The following is a 19,714-nucleotide window of genomic DNA, read 5'->3' as shown; positions in this document are numbered from 1 at the left end:
AAAAAGAAAAAAGAAAAAAGAAAAAAGAAAAAAGAAAAAAGAAAAAAAGAAAAAAAAGAAAAAAAACAAAGAAAAGGGAAAACCCCAAAGAAAATAAAAAAAAAGAAAAAAAAACAAAGAAAAGGAAAAAAAACCAAAGAAAATTAAAAAACCCACAAAGAAAAGGAAAAAAGTAAAAGCTTTTCCCTTCTCTTTAGCCCCCCTACAATACCTGCAGCTGCACAGGAGCTCTGAGAAAAGGCAATATTTAGTGTCCTGGGGACAGAGCAGTGCACTGGGGACACAGCCAGCCAGCCCCTAACCATCCCATCAGGGCAGCACGGCTGGGAGGCCTCTGAAGACCCACCTCTGCCAAAGGGAACAAACAGAAATAATATCCCAAACTCACAGGTGGTTGGTTGTATTAAAAATAAATCAATGCTAACGCATTCAGGCGTTTAAAAACAAAAACGCAGCAGACCTTGCGGTATTTTAATCCCCACAAAAGCTGCCAGTTCTGTTTTTGGGAGGGAGCAGTGAGGCTTTGAGGGGTGGTGTCTGCTGGGGTGGAGAGGGATGGGGCATCCCTGGGCTCCTGTGGGATCACAGAGAGATTTGGGGAGGGGGCAGAGCCCTTCCCACCAGCCATGGTCCAAAAAGCCAGGCAGAGGGGGTCATGCCCTCTTTACATTTTGGGTTTATTTTAAACACTCCTGAACTAGGAAAAGCAAATCCTGTCATCACTCCCAAATTCCACAGAAATGACAGTATGGGAAGAGAAATGTATAAAAAGCAAGTGGCAACACTCCAGAGTTCTATTGGCACCAAATTCCTGATCCACAAACTGCTAAAACCTCACCCCTGGTCACCTGTGGATGCCAAATCCTTGAAGCCATGGGTGTCCAGGGCTTTCCCACTGTGGGTTCTGGGGGAAAGCAGGAACCTGGAGGTGGGTCAGGGCTTTGCTGTGAGCAGGACCAAACCCCTCCAGTGCCAATGAGCCCGAACTGATACCAGTATTAAACCCCAGCACCCGCTTTTAGGTGGTTGTGAAGGGTGATTTGCCCCTCTAGCCCAGGGTTCTGCTGCTGGTGGAGGGTGTTTGCCCTCTGGATGTTGGGAACACTCAGAGCCATGTCCCACTGGGGAGGATAACTCCAGCACTAACCCCCCCTCAGCAGGGGATGCTGCAGAGCCTGGGCTCATCCTCGGGGCTGTAACAACGCGGGGAAAAGCTCCTTGAATAGCACAAATCCCTCCCCCTACATTTCTTCCCCTGCCACTTTCCCTTCCTAACCTTCATCCTTGGCTCCTCAAGTCCACTTTTGAGCCTTCCTGGGATCAGCAGCCACTAGATGGCAAAGGCGGGTCGTGCTGGCGGGGCGGTGCGGCCGCAGCTCTGGGATCTGTGTCGGACCCAGGCGTGCAGAGCCCAGCACGGACCCGCGGCCGCTGCGCTGGGTTTGGGCTCCTGCCCATCTCCTGCCTGCAGGGAGCTGCCATAAACCCAAACACACGCTGCCGGATCGGGCCTGGGCTCATTAGCGTGAATGACACGGATAAGATGAGATTTGGAGCCTGAGTTATTACTCAAATGAGGAAAAAAAACTCCAACAAATCCCAGTCTTTAAATGTGCCCTGCACAGATCATAGCAATCCAGAAGCCACGGGCATTGTTGTCATGGTGAAATTATCAGCAAGTTTAGTGCTTGGTGAAGTCCTGGGGCTGCCCCTCTGCTTCTCTGGAAACAAACTCCCCGCTCCAGCCCTTTTCAATGGGTTTGGCTTCTAGAGTCAGGAGGTTTGGCTTCCAGAGGAACAGGTGCCCAAGGGTTCCCCATCTTTGCTGGATGCTACACCAAACCCATCAGTGCTGCCAGCACAGAAGCCCTGGGTGATGGGCCAACCCCCTCACCTTCCAGGGTGAAGGAAAAGCAATACAAACTACTCCTAAAATGCCGCTTTTCTCCACCAAAAAGTTTCACCCTGAACCCCCAGCTCAGCACCCAGATTTCACACTACACACCGACCACGGTGCCTGCTCCAGAGGGAAGCACTCTGGGAATGGGCAGTGGCTGCTCCCTCCCCTGCCAGCCTGCAGGGAATGATCCGGGTTTAGCAGGGGCAAAGCACAGTGCACAGGGAAGGAATGTGGTCATTTACTTTAGCATCTGTTTGCAGAAAACTCCCCTTGCAGGGAGCAGAGGCCGCATCCTCCAGTTCCTCCAGGCTGCAAAGCAGCGTCTGGCAACAGTGGGGGAAGACAAAGCTGCCCTTGGACACCGAGGGGACAAGAAAGATTTTAGTGACCCATTCTCACCTTTCTGTCCCCCTCCTCGCCATACACCCACAGATAAAATCTGTATTTTCACAGCTCTCTCCTGTCTCCAGAGAAGCAGCACAAAATCCAGTGTCACAGCAGTGCAGAGCTGCAACACATCCCTGCAAGCCAGCACATCAAAAGTGATAAATAAACCAAGTAATCCCTTTTCCTACCTATCTCCACAGGATGTCACTCCTCTAATAAGTTCCCAACACCAAATCAAGCCCTCGGACACCTCCACAGGCAGCCCTGGGCTCCCCTTGCCCCATCCCACTTTCAGACCTGCTGCTCCACACTTGCAGCCACATCATCCTTATCTTTAATTTCTGAATTGACCCCCTCGAGAAAAGCTCTGCGTGCCTATTTTTTATGTGTTTATTTTGTCATTTCTTTAGAAGGACACTTGTTACAATATTTTTTCCCCCTCCTTCCCCCCAGCCCTGTCGGAGGCATCTACTTGGGTAATTTGTTGAGCGGGTTGCTGGGCCATGCATTATGCATGAGATGCAATCTTGATTTTTGCACTCCACTGTGTGCATTCTGTAACAGGCACGGCATCATGCCCGCACGCAAAATGAACATTAACAGCTCAACAAAAAAAAAACAAAACAAAAGAAAACAGAAAATGCCCATTATTTAAAGGAAAACAAAGAAACACCCTCCACTCTTTCAAGCTGTTCTAGCTGGGATTGCTCAGAGCAATGAAGTTGTCCCCTCTTAGGCTGTGCTGTTGAGTAACTGGGTTTGGAGCTGCTGTGCTGGGTGTGACACAGTGATGGTGTTGTTACAGTGCTCAAGGCCAGGTTGGACGGGGCTTGGAGAAACCTGGGCTAGTGGGAGGTGTTCCTGCCCATGGCAGGGGGTTGGAACTGGATGTTTTCTAAAGTCCCTTCCAACCCAAACCATTTCTGTGATTCTATGAGAGCCCCAAGGCTTCACTGTGCAGCATCACCGACCTCCTGCAGCGATGGAGCTCAGGTGCCTCCTGGCATCCATTTGTACATTTACACACACTACACACACACATAACCATGGACACTTGCATTTTGGAGCCCATTCTTTGCTGCTACTAGAGACAAATAAAGCCTGTCTCTATCAGCCACTCCTGTTCAAGTGGTTTGTGCTGCAACAGCCTTCAGAGCACGTCACTGAGCCAAACATTTTGGGCCAAATCCCAAATTCATCGAGGCTTTGAGGTTTTTTTTCCAAATTTGCCCTTATTAATCCACCTCTACCCCACAACACACCCTTATTTACCTTCTCCTAGAAGGGCTGGATGCCCAGCTCCTTGTCCAGGTTTGCTGGAAGCAGATGAGGACATGGTAGGAGCTGGTGACATGACTGAGGATACACCTGCTAAACGTTGTGTCACAAGCCTGTGGGTTAAATGTATAAAGCAAAACCACACAAAAAAGATGCAGAAGATTCACAGCCCATCAACTCCTCCAGCCCCCTGCCCTGCTGTATTTCATGCTTGGAGGCCATCCAGTATTTCAGAGCAATAAGATGTGGAGCTCATTTTAAAGTCCATTTAAAATCCAGCTGTGACACTGATGTCTTTACCAACCTCTGCTGTGGCACCTCCATCACCTCCTGTGGGTTGGGGGTTCTCCTCCAGCCCCCAGGGTGGGTCACAGCCATCACCAGGCTGCACTGGTCCAGGACAAGAGCAAGATCTCCTGCTCTACTGGCCGTGGCACCACTCACAGGCACAGCAGCTGGAAACATCTGGAGGACAAAACAAAGGACAAGAAATAAGCTCTGTTAATCCCAAGAAGAGCATGAGGAGTGGAAAAGAATCCCAAAGCGGCCCCTGAAAAGGAATTAAGGGGGGGAAAATGTCAGAAAATGAATAAGAGGGAGAGAGAGGACAGGTGGAAAGGAAAAAGGAACAGGATAAAATGGGCACCAAGATGTAAAGCCAATTATTTTTGATTCTTTGGCTTAGGGGCTAATTTATTACAGCAGTAAATCATGCTTGGGACAGGTAATACAGCAGCCAGAGCCTGGACATTATTTAGACAGCGTGATCATGATATGAGCGCTCAGAAAAGTGGAAAATTTTACATTTTAACTGCCTACAGGCCAGTCTCACCCTTTACAGTCTCCCCTTTGCTCAGCACGAAGAAACACGGTACTTTCCTAGAGCCAGAGGTTTCACCTGGAGGCAGAAAGGTTTTGTGGGAAGGCACAGGGTTGGGTTCCCTCACCTTCACATCCCACATCACCCCTGGGCTGGGCTCAGGCTGCAGCCCCCCATCCTCCTCTCCCAGTCCATACCTGGTGCCAGGGATGTGCCCACCCACACATTAACCCTGGCAGCTGCTTGGGCACCCACCAGGGCAAAGATGTAAAACTCCCCAAAGAGAATGGAAGAGGCAAGTTCTCAGCTCCCCCTGAGCACAGTTTGAGCTCATTTGCTCCTGATTTCCCTCCGATGTCACCTGCTGTGAAATCCACACTGTGGTCCCAAGGATTTATGTCACAGACACAACAACATCCCTTCACAGCCATTCCTGGAGCCCTTCCCCGTGTTTTCCTGCCCCCAAGGCATGAAAAAAATTGGAGACAGAGATTGCAACACCCCCTCAACCCACCCCAGTCCTGCCTGTGGCACACACTGGTGCTCTGACAGTCTCCACCAGTACCCCGCTTGCCTGAAGGCACAGCAGGATATTTTGTAAATGGGAATATATTTAAGAAATGTGTTTACTTATGTCCTGTAAAAGCACAGTAAGCTCGTCTCCAGACATTGCATCAAAGAAACGCTGTGATTTTAAAAGTTACTTTGTTCAAAAAGCTCCTCCGGGCAGAAAAGATAATAAAAAAATAGCAAGGCACCGGTGGTTAAGGAAAAAACAGAACCATGCTGTTATAATTTCACTCCACGGCCTATCCCTACCAGAGTGACACACACAATGCACGTGTAGGATAATAAGTTAAAATAACTTGGAGAAAGCTATTAATTTATAACAATGGCAAACACAGGCTGCTGGGGACAGCGGAGGTGTTTTAAAGCACAGTTTGAGTTATTGAGCCCACCAGATGCCACACTGGCACTTGGAAGCCTCAGGTGGTTTGAAATGCAGCACAGATTGTCTCATGTTTGATCTCCTACACCCGTCTCGATCCATCCTTGTCAGCAGCTGCCAAGATAACAGGGGACAAGACTTGATTGGAGCCTGATTGGGTTTTGTTGGTGTAAAGACACAGATACATATGGTTCCAAAACCTGACATTCCCACCTCTTCTGCTGGAAAACTGTGGCTTCAAGCAGAAACAGGGCTAACTTCCACCCTGAAACCAATTTGATGGAACTCAGCCTGCAGAGCAGGAAGGATATTTGTATTTATGTCTGCTTGAATGCAGGATTCCCTGATTGTTTTTAGTTACAGTTGATGATAATGCATAGAGAGGGATCAATACGAACTGAGTTGGCCTGGCAGCCTCCACGAAGTGCAGAACTTGCACTGGGATGTGACACAGGGAAACTGAGAAACATCATGGAAGTTTTACGCAGCCAGAGCAGCTTTGAGATGATCTGCTCTTCACGGGCCCACAAGGTCCCTGTGCTGGGCTGGGTTTACCTGCAGGCTCCCCATCTCAGGAGGGATTTTGAAGCTCCTGATGGAGTTTGTCAACAGTGACAAACTGCTGGGAGCCCCATCAGCAACCTCAGAGAGACCCAGAGCAGAGTCTGACCAGCCACCTCTGATCTCCAGCACAGAGAGGTGAACCCTGGACTTTCTCTGGACTGAGGGTTGTGAGGCCCTGGCACAGGTTGCCCAGAGAAGCTGTGGCTGCCCCATCCCTGGAAGTGTCCAAGGCCAGGTTGGACGGGGCTTGGAGCAACCTGGGCTAGTGGAAGGTGTCCCTGCCCATGGCAGGGGTTTGGACCAAGATGATCTTTAAGGTCCCTTCCAACCCAAACCATTCTATGATTCCATGGTCTAAATGCATCCCCTGCCCCTCAAAGGGCTGGGCCACTCCAAGCCACAGCCAGCAGCCACCCTGGGCATTGTATGGCCCCCACCCTGGGGATCACATGGCCATTGCCCTTGTCACAGCTCCTCCACCAGAGATGGGGCCTCTTCATATTTCATATTTCTAGAGAAATCACACATTTCTCCTCAAAGCCAAGAGCAGAGAACTCCCCTCTCGTGAAAGAGCAAAAGCATATTCCGGTCTGGGGAAAAACAAAACTTTACAGCTGCACTGATTATGGGGTCAGGACTGGCTGGGCCCTCCATACCCCTTACTTTGCAAGGTAACATGGCTGGGGAAGCCTCACCAGCTCCCCAGGGATCTGCCTCCTGACTGAGGGCACCAGGACTTGGCTCAGGACCCCACAGTGGCACCGAATCGATTAAAGGGTTTATTAGCACAAGCCTGTGTGGCAATTGCATTGCTCACAGGTGCCAATAAACCACTCACACCACACCATTAACTGGTCTATATATGCCACATCACTCTTCTGTAAAATACTTCATGTAGTGTTTTAAATTTTTCTGCCGCCTGTTTTCCCTTGTACGTCTTTGCCATAAAACTAAGCTGGGTTTAACAGCCAAGAGCTCAGCTGAACAGAGCTGGCTGGCAGGGGGAAGCCACCACCACCTTTTCACTGATTCCATGCTCTTAAAAAAAATTCTTCGTTGAGAAAGCATGAAATGGAGTAAAATTGAGCAATGTGATCTCCTGTGTAAAATATGCCATCCAGAGTGATCCTGGAATCCCTCCCGAGCCTGATGGTGAATGTTTAGACTCAGGGTTTGGGGTTGGTGTTTTGGAAAGTTTTGGAAAACTTTCAACTTCATTGGTTTCAAAGAGCAAGGCAGAGGATACTCTGGAAGACTTGGAATTTCAGTTTATTTTCACTGAAGACTCCAAGGAACTGTTTTGAACCCATGGACACATAGAAACAGGACAACTCATCTCCAGCTGTGATGGGAACTGTTTACAAAACATCAGGGAAACAGACCATAATAATCCCCCAAACCCAGCCCGGTGCTGAGAGCACATGGTCCAACTGACTGCTTCCCAACATTCCTCAATGGGCATTTAATTTTTGGAGAATCAAGGAATGAAAAACTCAAAACTCAGCTTAAGGTCAGTCAGGGCAAATCTGGCTTGTTCCTGGGGGCCAATGAAGGAATTAACATCAGGACAAAATATATTCACTTTAGTACAAGCTTCAGCCAGGATGGTTTTTTGTTGACATGGGAAAAGATTAGAATGTGGTCACTCTTAAACCTTTAGGAAAAGGGAAACCGCACACGGTTGGCAATGAGGACATATCTTTCCAAAAATCCAGTTTTAAAACACTTCCTTTTGCTAACCTTGCCACTCCTAGTGTGTTGCTTTAACTGTCTTTTCTCTTTTTTTCCTCCTTTTTTTTTCCGTTTTCCATTTTCTTTTTTTTTTTCCTTTTGTCCCTTCAGGAACTGACACAGTTGAGAGAGCAGAGAAATTAAACTGTGCAGGATTGCCTCCTGCATTGATAGACTCAGATTCTTATTCACACAGAGGCTTATAAAAAGCACAAAAATATTTAAAAAAAAATCACTGGGATCTCTCTTTGCTCAGAAATCTGTATTCCATTAACTCCGGAATAAGGTACAAAGCAAACCAAAAGAAAGAGAAACTCACCCCAGTGGGTGGCTGGAAAACAGAGGCAGAGCCCATTAGCATACTCAGTGTGCACAGTGAACAGAGGGCTGGGGCTCACACAAAGTGATTCTGATGGAAGGAACAGTCAATCCTCCTCAGAGGTGCAGTAAAAGGCGATGGCCAAGAGGGTCCGTGTGGATTTGGTAGCACAGATAAGACAGAGCCAAATTCCAGCGAGCATCGCCTTCCTGCAGTTGATTATCTGCTCTACTCCAAGCTGGAAAACATGAGCACCACACTCATAAAAATCAGAGTTGAGAGCGCCCTGACAGCAAACCAGCGTGCACAGGCATCTGGAGGAGAGATGGGAGGGGAGGAAGTGACAATAATTCCATTATCAGCAACAGAAAGTTTGGTTCTGTCCCTCGGAGGGCGGGAAGCAGAGCCAGCCCCGTTCCCACCTGGCGAGATGCTGGCTCCAGGGGCTGCAGGAGCACCCCCAGGCCCGGGCCTGACAAACCCTGTGCCATGGTAATTACCCACCACGCTGGCACAGCCCCGGGAGCTGCCGGGCATCGCGCCCAGCTGTGGGCACGTGGCTCCATGGGGATGAGGGAGTCGTGTCTCTCCAGCTCCTCGGGACATGGCACGAGCAGCGGGAGGAATCTGTCACGCAGCAAGCAGAGCATGGCACTTCCCAGGGAGGGCTCTTGGCAAAGCTGCCTGGATGGCACCTCCTCTGTGCCTCCAGGAACCAGAGCCCACCACCCCCGGATGCTGAGACTCCCCAGCTGGATGAGCACAACCAGAAAATCCAGGGAGGCAGACGGTGGAGCAGGATGAGTGCTGAGGTTTGGCTGTGCACAGCCAGCCTGCCCCAGTGCCTGTGGCACCAGAGCCCCCTGAGCCCCCCACACCTCCCCACCCGTCAGCTCCTGTTGGTACCAGCACTGGCACAGGGCAGGACAGTGTTTAGCTCAGCATCTCCCAGGGCAGGGCCAGTGGGTGAGCACAGGTTCACCTGCTGCAGCAGCAGATGGGACCCCAAGCCAGGGCCCCAGTCAGGTCTCGGTCCCCCCACACCAGACCAGCGACCTGTGGTGACAAACAAACATTTACCATACAAATACTCCTTGTTTTCTCCACGTGATGCCCTCGGGTGACAGGGTCACCCCACTGGCACTAATGACAGACCACCTCCCATGGATTTGTGTCTTAGGACAAGCTGCAAGATCTCACTGAAGTGTTTCCTACAGTGGGGACATCCATAAATGCCTTTCCTACATGGAAACATTGGGATCTAATGAACAGCTTGAGAGTGTGAGGCTGCTCTTTCTTCAGCTCAGGCATGAATGTTACACATTTCTGCAGCCTGACTTTTCCACTTGATGGGATCACAGGATATACACACAGCAAGGCACAGAGTAAAGGAAGGAGGTTGCAGCAGCAGGGAGAGGGGAGAAGAGGGAGATATAAAGTTGGAGAGATCAGCATGGGGGAGCCTCAGTGTCTGTGCTGGATTCTAGTTTCAAACAATTTTAAAGCTGAGGCCAGGTACCATTTTGCAGAAGTGCATGTGAGTTGTCCATGTGCTTTAATTGCCCAGAGAAGCTGTGGCTGCCCCATCCCTGGAAGTGTCCAAGGCCAGGTTGGACAGGGCTTGGAGCAACCTGGGCTAGTGGAAGGTGTCCCTGCCCATGGCAGGAGGGTTGGAATGAGATGATCTTCAAGGTCCCTTCCAACCCAAACCGTTCTGTGATTCTATGATTGATGAAAACATATTTGGGACATCTCTGTCAAACTGGGCTGAAATCCAGAAAAGCAATTAAAATGTGTGTACATACATGTAGAGACTGATCACGTTACCTGCTTCAAGCAACATCTGGCTGTAAAAGATACTTTAAAAAAGAATATTCCCCCAAGGTACTGCAGAGCATACCTTCCCTGTTACCAAGTTCCCTTCCTGCACAGCATATAAGGCTCACAGCACTTCCATGGAGTTCTGCACAGCGATGGATTTCACCAGAACAGAAAGGAGGAAAGAAAAACTTCAAATCCCAGAATGTCTCTCTCAGCCCCAGCAGCCCTTGAGGGAGCCCTGTCAGAGACCAGCCAGAAAGTAAGACCATCACAGAAGCCAAATGGCACAGTTTCCAAAGGTGCACACAGGCAGAGGTGATTATATGATGCCTGCACGGATCCTTCCAGCTGGAGGTATTTTAAACACACAGGAAATAATGTTGGAATCATAGGACCACAATCTTTAAATTATATTCAAAAAAGATGCTCAAAGCATATATCATTGAATCATGAACAGCTTTGGCAGCTTTATTGATGATGTTGAATCTGGTTGACAGATGCATTTACACTGCATAAGCATTTGAGATGCAAGAGTAATTGCTTATTAGTCTTGTTGTGAGGCAAAACACCAGATTGAAATAAATAGGAGCTCATGAACACAGAATTTTGCTGCCTCTTTGATTATTTTTTCAAGCTAACCATCTGCTAAGCATCTGGGATTCTTAGAATCCAAGATCCATACCCAACACAGGTGGGAATTAAAAAATACAAATAGAAGGATCTTAAGAACCCAAACAAACTATAATATGAAATTGTCCAAAATGACTGGGGAGGTTCTTTCCCAGCTTGCATACAAATGTAGGGAGTTTGGTTCTTACAGGATGCACAACCAGGAGACTGTGTCCACTTTGTGCTCTGGTGCTCCTCAACATGTGCCAGGGCCAAAAAAATGTCTGCAGTGTACCCTGAGAACATGGGGGCACTGCAGAGAAGCAGCTGGGCAGGGTACTCAGCACAGGGGGCTTCTCCACAAATGAGACATAACAGGAGAATCCAAGTTCCCCTGAGGTCTCCAGAAAGGCTTCCAGGACTCTCTAGAGCTTTTCTTGCAAGACTTTTAGTGATACTGTAAGACTTCAGGTTATTTCTCTGTCCCTTGCTAATGTGTTTTTAAACTTTGATCAAATTATAAAGAAAATATAAACATGGAAAGAGAGAAAAAATAAACACGGGAAGAAGAAAATACAAACACAGGAAAAAGAAAAAAACAAACATAGGAAAGAGGGGAAAGAAAAACAAACATAGGAAAGAGAAAGAGAAATGCTGACAGCGAGGGAGAGGCTGCTGTGACTCCTCAGCCCTTTTCCTGGTGGTTCCTCTCCTCTGCCCAGGAGTGGTGGGTGTCCACACACCATCCATCGGGATGGAGATCCAGCCTTTTACACCTGATCCCTGATCCTCACAGATTCCCCCATCCTTGACCCCCCGGGGGTCCAGCACAGCCACCAGCAGAGGACAAGGACAAACCTCCATCAGGACAAACCCAGGAGCCAGAATGAAGTTTGCTGCACGGTTTATTGCAGCCTGTGAGATGGCAGCTTTGATAAGAACATAAAATTGATATTTGAATTTTCCCCAGCTGCCATTGCACTTGATGCTGAGAACACGAGTTAATAAAAACAGCCAGTTAAATAACTGTCAAACTCAGGCAAATATCCATAAAGCAAATGTTCTTTTAAAAAAAGCAAATTAGACTTGCATTTTTCTCCATGAAAAAGGGCAATTAGAGAAGCTTTATAACTAATATTTGTTTTTGGTTCTAAAATATTAAGAATCTTTCTTAAACACAGCCCAGTGAAGGGTTTCAATTAATCTCCTTTGAACACACACGTTCAGGTGTTTAAAAAGGGAAAAAAGAAGAATGATTCGTGCATCATGATCTGTCATCTCCAAAGAGCTGTAAACAGTATCTTAGAGAGCAGAGTTTGTGTGACAAATTTGAGATTAGACGGATTCTGATCTAAAAATTAACTTGCTTATCAGAGAAATAATATTAGAGTAAAATAAATTAGAATCTCGACTGAAGACTCTAAAAGTAATTTTTAAAATTAATTAGAATCAAAAAGATGGATCTCAAAGGGTAGGACAACTCTAATTTAGACAGACGGTAATTAATTCCTTATTTCAGAAATTCATTAACAGGCTGTAAGAGCAAATCATTCCTTTGCTGGAGTTAAGCTCCAGAGGGAAAGATTCATCTGGAAAGGGGATATTGGAACTCCCTTGCTGCTGGTGGGCAGGAGAGCAGGGGGAGCCTCACGGGCAGCAGGTTTGGCTAAGGGGGGTCACGGTGCTTTGTTTTGGGCGAGCAGGGTTTGGACCCACAGCTGCTCGTGCTCTGGGGTGTGGTGAGGGGGCTGCAAGCACAGGGGCTTGGACCTTGCAAGGGTTTGTGTGCGGGGAAAATAAATAAAACACAAAATATTGCTCTTATTTGCAATGAAAAGCACCAAGATGTGTCTCCTCTCTCCCTGTCTTGGTTGGGGCAGCAGCTTCCCCATCTTGTTTCACCTTCACTGAGCTCTGACAGAGCAGCACAGACCCACCACGGCTCCTCAGGCCTTGGTGTGGAGGCAAAAACCTGAAGATTTGGGGGAATTTCACCATAAAACTCCATCATGCAGCAACAAGGAACCGAGCTCAGAGGGGATATTTTTCTATCTTTCCCTGCTCCCACCTCAAGCCAATGAACGAACACGTTTCCCAGCTCTAAAACACAACCAACCAACCCCACCATTTCCCAGGGCAACATCCACGGAGAAAACAACCTGTGCACCTCGACAGATGTGGTATGTGAGTTCCCACAGCCAATAAATAGATGCTCTGGCAGCCTGGTGTGCTGCCAACCCACCGAGTGGTGCCACCCCGCCACTCCACATCCTTGGGAAGGGCCAAAGTGTCCCTGCCAGCTCACACCCGGCTGGCAGCTGGATCCCTTAGATAACCAGCTCAGCTTGGAGCGTGGCCTCAGAGCTGGAGGGCTCGTTAAGGGCAGGATAAGCAGGGCAGGAATCTGCTGCCTGTACCCAACTGGAGAGAAGCCCAAACCCAAATCCTTATCTGAGAAGAGCCGAGCTCCAGATCTGATCCAAGGAGCATCCTGCTGGCCTTCCCATCTGTGAGAGGCTGTCCCAGCCCCGGATCTGAGCGAGGTGGGAGGGAGGGAGAGAGCCATGAATATGGATTTGTTCCATTGGGCTGAGGACTGCCACATGCTGCATGGCAGCAGTGGGCCTGGGCTGCTCTGGTTTCTTGGCCCTGCTGCAACAGAGAGGATTAAGTGGACATTTCTCCAGGGAAGAATCCTGGTGACCTGTGCAGGGGATGGACAGACGGCTCCCAAGCTCTTCATCCAGACACCAGAGAAAGGAGGCAGAAACACAGCAGGATTAACTAGTGCTGGCTGCAAACCAACCTCTCTCTGCACCTCAGCTTGTGGTCCCCAGGTCCTAATGGGAGAAGCAGCTTCCAGAGAGGAGGACAGGTCACCTGGCAGCAGGACTTCACCATCTGGGACCAGGAAGGAGCCGCACAACAGGATATACAGAGCAAAACAGGCTTAGCACAGGATCCCACATTTTGCTCACACTTCTCTGCCACAAGCTTAGGGGCACATTCACTCCCCCTCACCACATTTCTTTAAGCCCAGTTTTATTTCACAGAACCTGCAAAGATAAGTGTCTGCAGTTTCTTTCTCCTAAGTCACAAGTCAGCCTAAACCTACTTTGTTGAAAAAGGCAAGTTGCTCTGGGTTGCAGAGCACTCAGCTCTGAGCACTGCACCCCAGGGACTCCAGAAAATAAAGACAATTAGTTGCCACCTCTGAAAAATTAATTTAAGTGACAGACTGTGAAGCTGCCAAAAACTGACTTAAAAAAAATATAGCAGACTTTCTATTTTTCTTTTTTTCCTTTCAGAGATCACTGCTACCTTGAAAGCCCTTACTCAAAGTAGAAAAGAAAAAAACCCAAACAGCTGATTAAAAAAAGAAAGTAAAAAAAGATCTCTTTTCTCCCACAGTTTTTCTCTGAAGTTTCCTGGGATGTTTTAGCTGCAGGCAATCACACTGGCACAGACTGGTGAGGGTATAAAACTGATATAAAGCACTAAAATGAGGAAGTTTTGGGGACAGGTGGCACCATCCCACGTGCACAGCACTAAGTGTTTGAAGCAAGGTTTGTGTGCTGGGTAACTTCTTTTCCTTTCCCCCAGTGGCATTAACAAGTTAAAAAAAGTCACATTATCTTCCTCACAAGCCTTGTATTTGTGTCTTCAGAGGGCCAGAGCTGCAGGAATTGCACTGCACACGGATAAAGTCACAGTGGGGAAGGCAGGATCTGGCCCAAGGGTCAGGTCTGTGCTTGGAATTCTTACAAATCCCAGTGGCTGCTGCTGCAGCCTGGGTCCTCCCACGGCTGCTGGGAGGGGAGGAGGCCCACAGAAGGTGCTTCAGAGGTGGATGGAACAGCAGCTGTGACTCCCTGGGGGAGGTTTACACAAGAACTAAGAGAGGAATTGGATACCTGCTCTCGCTAAGGAGAGCAACAGCCAGGGACATTCACAACATCGTGTGCCACCAACAGTGCAGGTGCTGGGTGAGGTCACCCCCTGCCACAGCAGCTGCAGCAGAGCCATTTATATCCAAAATACACCTCCAGCTGTAGAAGGAGTGTATTTTAATCATGATCTGTGCCACAGACTTGATGTTTCAATACGTTTAACTTTTAACCTCTCCTGGTGCCCACCCAGCCCCTGCAGCATCTCAGCACCTGATGCACCGAGCAGTGTCAGGGCCTGCCATGGCACTCTCCTCCTCTTCATCCTCCTCCCACCAGCTTTTTCACTCAATTTTCTTCCCAATAGGCAGTTGAAGATGGTGTTGTGGGCAGCTGCCTTCACAGCTCAGTGAATCAAACCTTCTGCCCGATGCTGCATTGGCTCTCCCATGGACTGTGTGACAAATCCTGGAAATGGTTTGGTTTCTGTCATTATAACTTGAGGATATTAAATTTACATCAACCCAACAATGAGAGCACATCTAAGGAAATGAAATGTTGCCCCCATAGAGAGGAGGGAACAGGCATCCCTTTGAATGTACAATGAGGATCTGGGGTTCAGCTTTTCCTGGTCATCGTGTCCCCGGCTGAGTACAAACAGCCTGATTCTCCTTGGAGAAGAGACCTGGAGGTCTGGACAGAGCAGGAGGGGGCAGAAGAGAGGATGGTGGAGATGTCTATCTCAAGTGTCTGTCAAGCCTTCATGCCCTGAGGTCCAAGACACTGTCCCCCAGCCAGCTCCACACCACATCCAGGGTGACCAAAGGCACCCTGGACTCTGCCCTTCATTCCCTCACCTACCACTGTGACTCACTGTCTGGTTCCCCACCCACAACACCTGTCCAAGCACGAGGAGCTGTAGGTGGTTGGTCCCTCTCTGCTGTGGCCACATCAAGAACCCCCCTGCTCCCTTCACAAATCCCCGGGTAGCTCCTTAGCTGCCTCCTAATCATCAGGACGCCTCTGGATCTCTGTATTGACACCAGGAAGAATTTCCACTACAGTGTAAGCTCCTTATCTCGCCAAAGAATGTGCTCCATGTCTCTTATCCCATTACCAAATATGAAGAACTTCCGTCCGTTCTTCCACCTACCAGAAAGATTCGGGTTTGTTGTTTTTCTTTTTGGCGTCTTTACAGCTTTGTTACCCAAATACCTCCCTCCCACCCACCTTTCCCCGATTGTTGATAAACATGAAAATCCATTCCCCTCCTAGCAAGGGGAACAGGGGATCTTTTATCCTCCCCTGATAAACAGTAATAAGCTTCTTATCCTCTTACCAAAAAGCGAGAGCGTTGCAAATCCTGTATCAGACACACTAGGGTTAGGGTTGTTTGCATTACGTGAAGGGATTTTGTAAAGTGGCAAATAAAAGGCATATCATTTTGTTCTTTTATCTGAAGCTTCCTTCTAGGAGGGAAGGCAGAGCTGTTTAGAAGTACATTTAATTGGGTATTATTCAGTATCAGGTTGAGGCAAGTTCTCCTGTCTCTCACAAAGAACTTCTGCACTAATTTGTTCCTACTCGTGGATGAAAGGTCATTGTGCTGACTAGGAAGTTAAGTAAACAAAATTAGCATCTGATTTAAGAGACTTCTTATTCCCTCTGGTGTAAATTAGTGTAAAAATTAGCAAGACTTTCCGTTGCTTCTGTTTTCTGCATTTAAAATGCATCAGTTCCCTGAATTTAATGGTGTGGAGACTTATTATTTCTTTATCTATGGAAGTGCATACAGATGGGTGGTGAGATGGAAGGGATCATCAGCTTCAGCAGAGAAAGCCATTCAAGGTCAGGAAAAACAGGACAGGAGCAGCACTGAGACCTGGACACTGAAGGGGTCACAACTCCATACTCACAGATGGGAAAACATTTTAGAAAGGCAACGTGGGCTTTATTTGTGAAATTCAGCACCACCAACAACCCAGGGTCAAGCAAACCCACCTTTGCTACAGAGGATACAGGTTTGATTTATTTTATTTTTTTTTTAAATTGAAATAAAAAATAGTCTTGTTCTTACCACATTCAAATCACTGAGAACTTTGCAGAGATTAGAAATAAAACCCAGCCAGTGCTTGGGGTTAAGGCAGAAAATCCCAACAAATGTGTTCCAGAAGCAAGTTCCTGATAAGTTGCTCATTAAAAAGTTCTAAACTTGTTCCAAATCATCTACTATTGACTATTGCTGCCCATTCTAATAAATAACTTGATATTACTGCAGCTTTCCCTGATGAGCTTAACTTTGTACTGTGCTCCTGAAAACATACAGGGACAGAAGGATGAAAAAGGAAAATATATTAGAAAATAACCTCAGAGAAGGAAGGCAATAGAGGAATATTTTTCTATCCTGTGGGGTGAAACAGCCTCCCAAAAAACAAATCATTCCTGGGGAGGGAGGAGGAGTTGAACTGGGAGAAAGGGAGCACCTGAACCTTGGTATCTTCCAACATAAGCGTGGGGGAGATTTTTCTAATCATTGGTTTCAAGACAATTCCCAGCATGCCACAGATTGTATTTCAGCAGCAGATAGGAGGTATGAAGACAACTATTAAATTGGAAGGCTAGAAAGAAAGCCCAGGAGTGGGTTTTTTTGGGAATGACTCTGGCAGAAACCTTTAACTACCACAACACAAAGTGGAGCTGGACCTTTGGGCTTCCCAGAGCCCCAGAACATCTTTCCCAAGACCTTCTTGCTTGGGGGAAAAAAAAAAAGAAGAAAAAAAAAAGAAAATCAACCAACCTCCCCAAATCAGGACTGGCTGCAGATATTGGCAAGAGATGCTGGAAATTTGCTATTTCTGTCCCTCTGCACCTGATGCTCTGCTGGGACCCACTGTGGTCCCATTTCAGTGACCCCAGAAAGGGGTTTCTCCTCCAAGGATGATGCTCTGACCCCATCATAAACTTCCCCAAGGACAAACATTATGCCAAGGGACCAAAACAAGCCCCCCCAGACAGCCTCACTGAGGTGGGGGTTGCACTGCTCTCTAGTGAGGTCCTACCACAGTATTTTTAATCTTACATGGTACTAATTTGGATGTTGATTTTCCACTGCGCAGTTCAAACATATTTCCACTTTAATTGGTAAAACTCAGTCCCCAGACCCCAAAGAGAGGTGCAGCATTTGCAACCAAGCTCATCATTTTGAGTCTGCAATTGCTTGTTAAACCAAAAAGATGTGGAACTGAGAGCAATATGTTAAACTTAATAACGTGAACATTAATTCCCTGAAGGGTTACGGAATACATCTGTTCCACCCACTAAGTAAAGGTAATGCTCCTCCAGCCCCATAAGAGAAAGGCAGGCACTGAAGTAATAGTTTGCATTTCTTACTGACTCAGTTTAAAATGTGAGTAGAAATGCTGTGTTTCTAGTTAAGAAGAGAGCAGATATTGCAATGACCGTGAAGGGCTGGCTCCAGGAGAGGTTTGGGACCTCCCAGGTTTGCTTGGACACTCCAGAGCAGGACCACTGGTCCCTCACTTCAGAGGGAAGTTGAAAGACAGCCCATGTGCTGAAATTCCCAATATCAGAGCTGTCAGAAATCAGAGAGCTGCTGGCAAAACCTTAGGCCTGAGTGCCCAGCTCTGGTCTGTGTGTCACCAGGCCCTTTTCTGTCTTTGCACAACGAATCCTGGGCTCCTTCCTTGCTCACAGTTCTCCCAGGAGAACCACACTGTGAACTTTTGCCTCTGATTCCAGAGACAACATTTGGTGGGAACACCAATTTTTCCAATGGGATAAAAATGCCAGCTTCCTCAAAAACTTAAATAAGTCAATAAACCCCCCAGGCCAGGGGGTTCAGACACCTCTAGGCATAACTGACAGCTGAGGAGGGGTTTTGAGAAATAACCTCAGTGAAATGGTATCTGCAGTCCTCCCAAACCATCCTTGAAGTGCACATTTTCCTGCATGGGCTTCTACATCCACAGTCATCAAACAAATAATTTCAGTTACCAGAAAATCCAGTTTAAAAAAAATATGAAAAACAAACCAACCAATTTATCTTCTCTTATGGAAAGAAGAGTAATCTCTCAGCTGGCCCTGGGGTAGCTGGAGTATTTTCTCCCGTTGCCCAAATCATGCTTGGATCTATCAGCCCTCTCTGATGGGTCTGATCCCACCCTGAGACAGGACTTTTTGCTGTAGCCCTTTCCCTCACTATTGTGTTGTTCCTTGCAGTTCATCAGCCAAAAGCAGTGCTGGAGAGGAGGACAAAAGTTCAAAGCCTGTCACAACAGGGACCTTTTACAAAAAAGGTCAGCAGCCCTTGCCAGGGAGAGACAGTCTGTGACTGCTGTGGCCACAATGTCTTACAGAAACAGTAATGAGAACCACAGTGAAAAAGATGAGCAGAAGAGCCATTAAGCATATGTTGGGTACAAGCTCATAAACACATAAACAACAACAATTGCTGGGTAACCACAGGCGAGAACTTTCCACGAGCCGCAGGTACGAGGCACAAATTGACAATAATCAGGTTTAATGGGTTTGGTTTACAGTCTCACTGGTTTGCATGTGTTATTATTTTCTGCTAAATTAACCAGTAAAATAAAGTCCCTCTCTACTTGCAAATCTGCTGGGATGGGAGAGTCCCAGATGTTGGAAGAGTCACAGTCAATAGAGATCCCCAGGGACTGGGAATTTTTCTCCTGTTGTAACACTGAGGCCTCAGGCAGAGTGTGAAAAGCACAATAACAAGGATGAAATTCAGATCCAACCCAGGAGTTATTGCTAACAAAAGTTCTCAAGTCCAAGGAAATAAAGTCAAACTTTAATTTCCATTCAGATGGGAAGCCCTTTGCACTGCAAAAATATAAGTGGTTCCATACAGAGAGATGCTTGAAACACAACGACTGGATTTTCAGCATAGAAGTTGAAGTGCTGCTTTGACTGCACTAGAAATGGAAACAAATGATGCTCATTTGAAGAACAACACTAGGCAACCTGAAAGATGCTGTCCAGACCACAACAAGCAGTTGTGGATCTCTGGAGCAGCTGTGTGCAGTTACAGCTTCCCTCCAGGATCAGTCTGGAATCACACTGACACCAGACAGGGCTCCCCTACCCACTCCAAGGAGGAATGAAATCCTCATTCCCCTTCCCTTGGGTATGGCAGTGCTGCTTTCCCAAGGAGATGATGGGCACCCCTGCAGAGGTACCTGCAGCTCTTGGCCTCAGAGGCATCAACCACACTGCCTGTGGCACAGGGAGCTGGGAATTCATTGGGATTAAAGCTTAGAGAACACACCACGAGCATAGGAGTCAATGCCACAGTCATTACTGTTATAAGACATTTGTACAGCACCAGGAGTTTAGTTTGCATTCCTCAAACCAGATCAGAGACTCTGACCCATGCCAAAATAGGGCAGAATATAAAAAACCCACCAAA

The sequence above is a fragment of the Neopelma chrysocephalum genome, unplaced genomic scaffold (assembly GCF_003984885.1).
Source record: "Neopelma chrysocephalum unplaced genomic scaffold, ASM398488v2 Primary Assembly neopelma1_74, whole genome shotgun sequence".
NCBI lineage: Eukaryota > Metazoa > Chordata > Aves > Passeriformes > Pipridae > Neopelma > Neopelma chrysocephalum.
The sequence above is the reverse complement of the archived record's forward strand: the minus strand, read 5'-3'. Positions refer to the sequence as shown.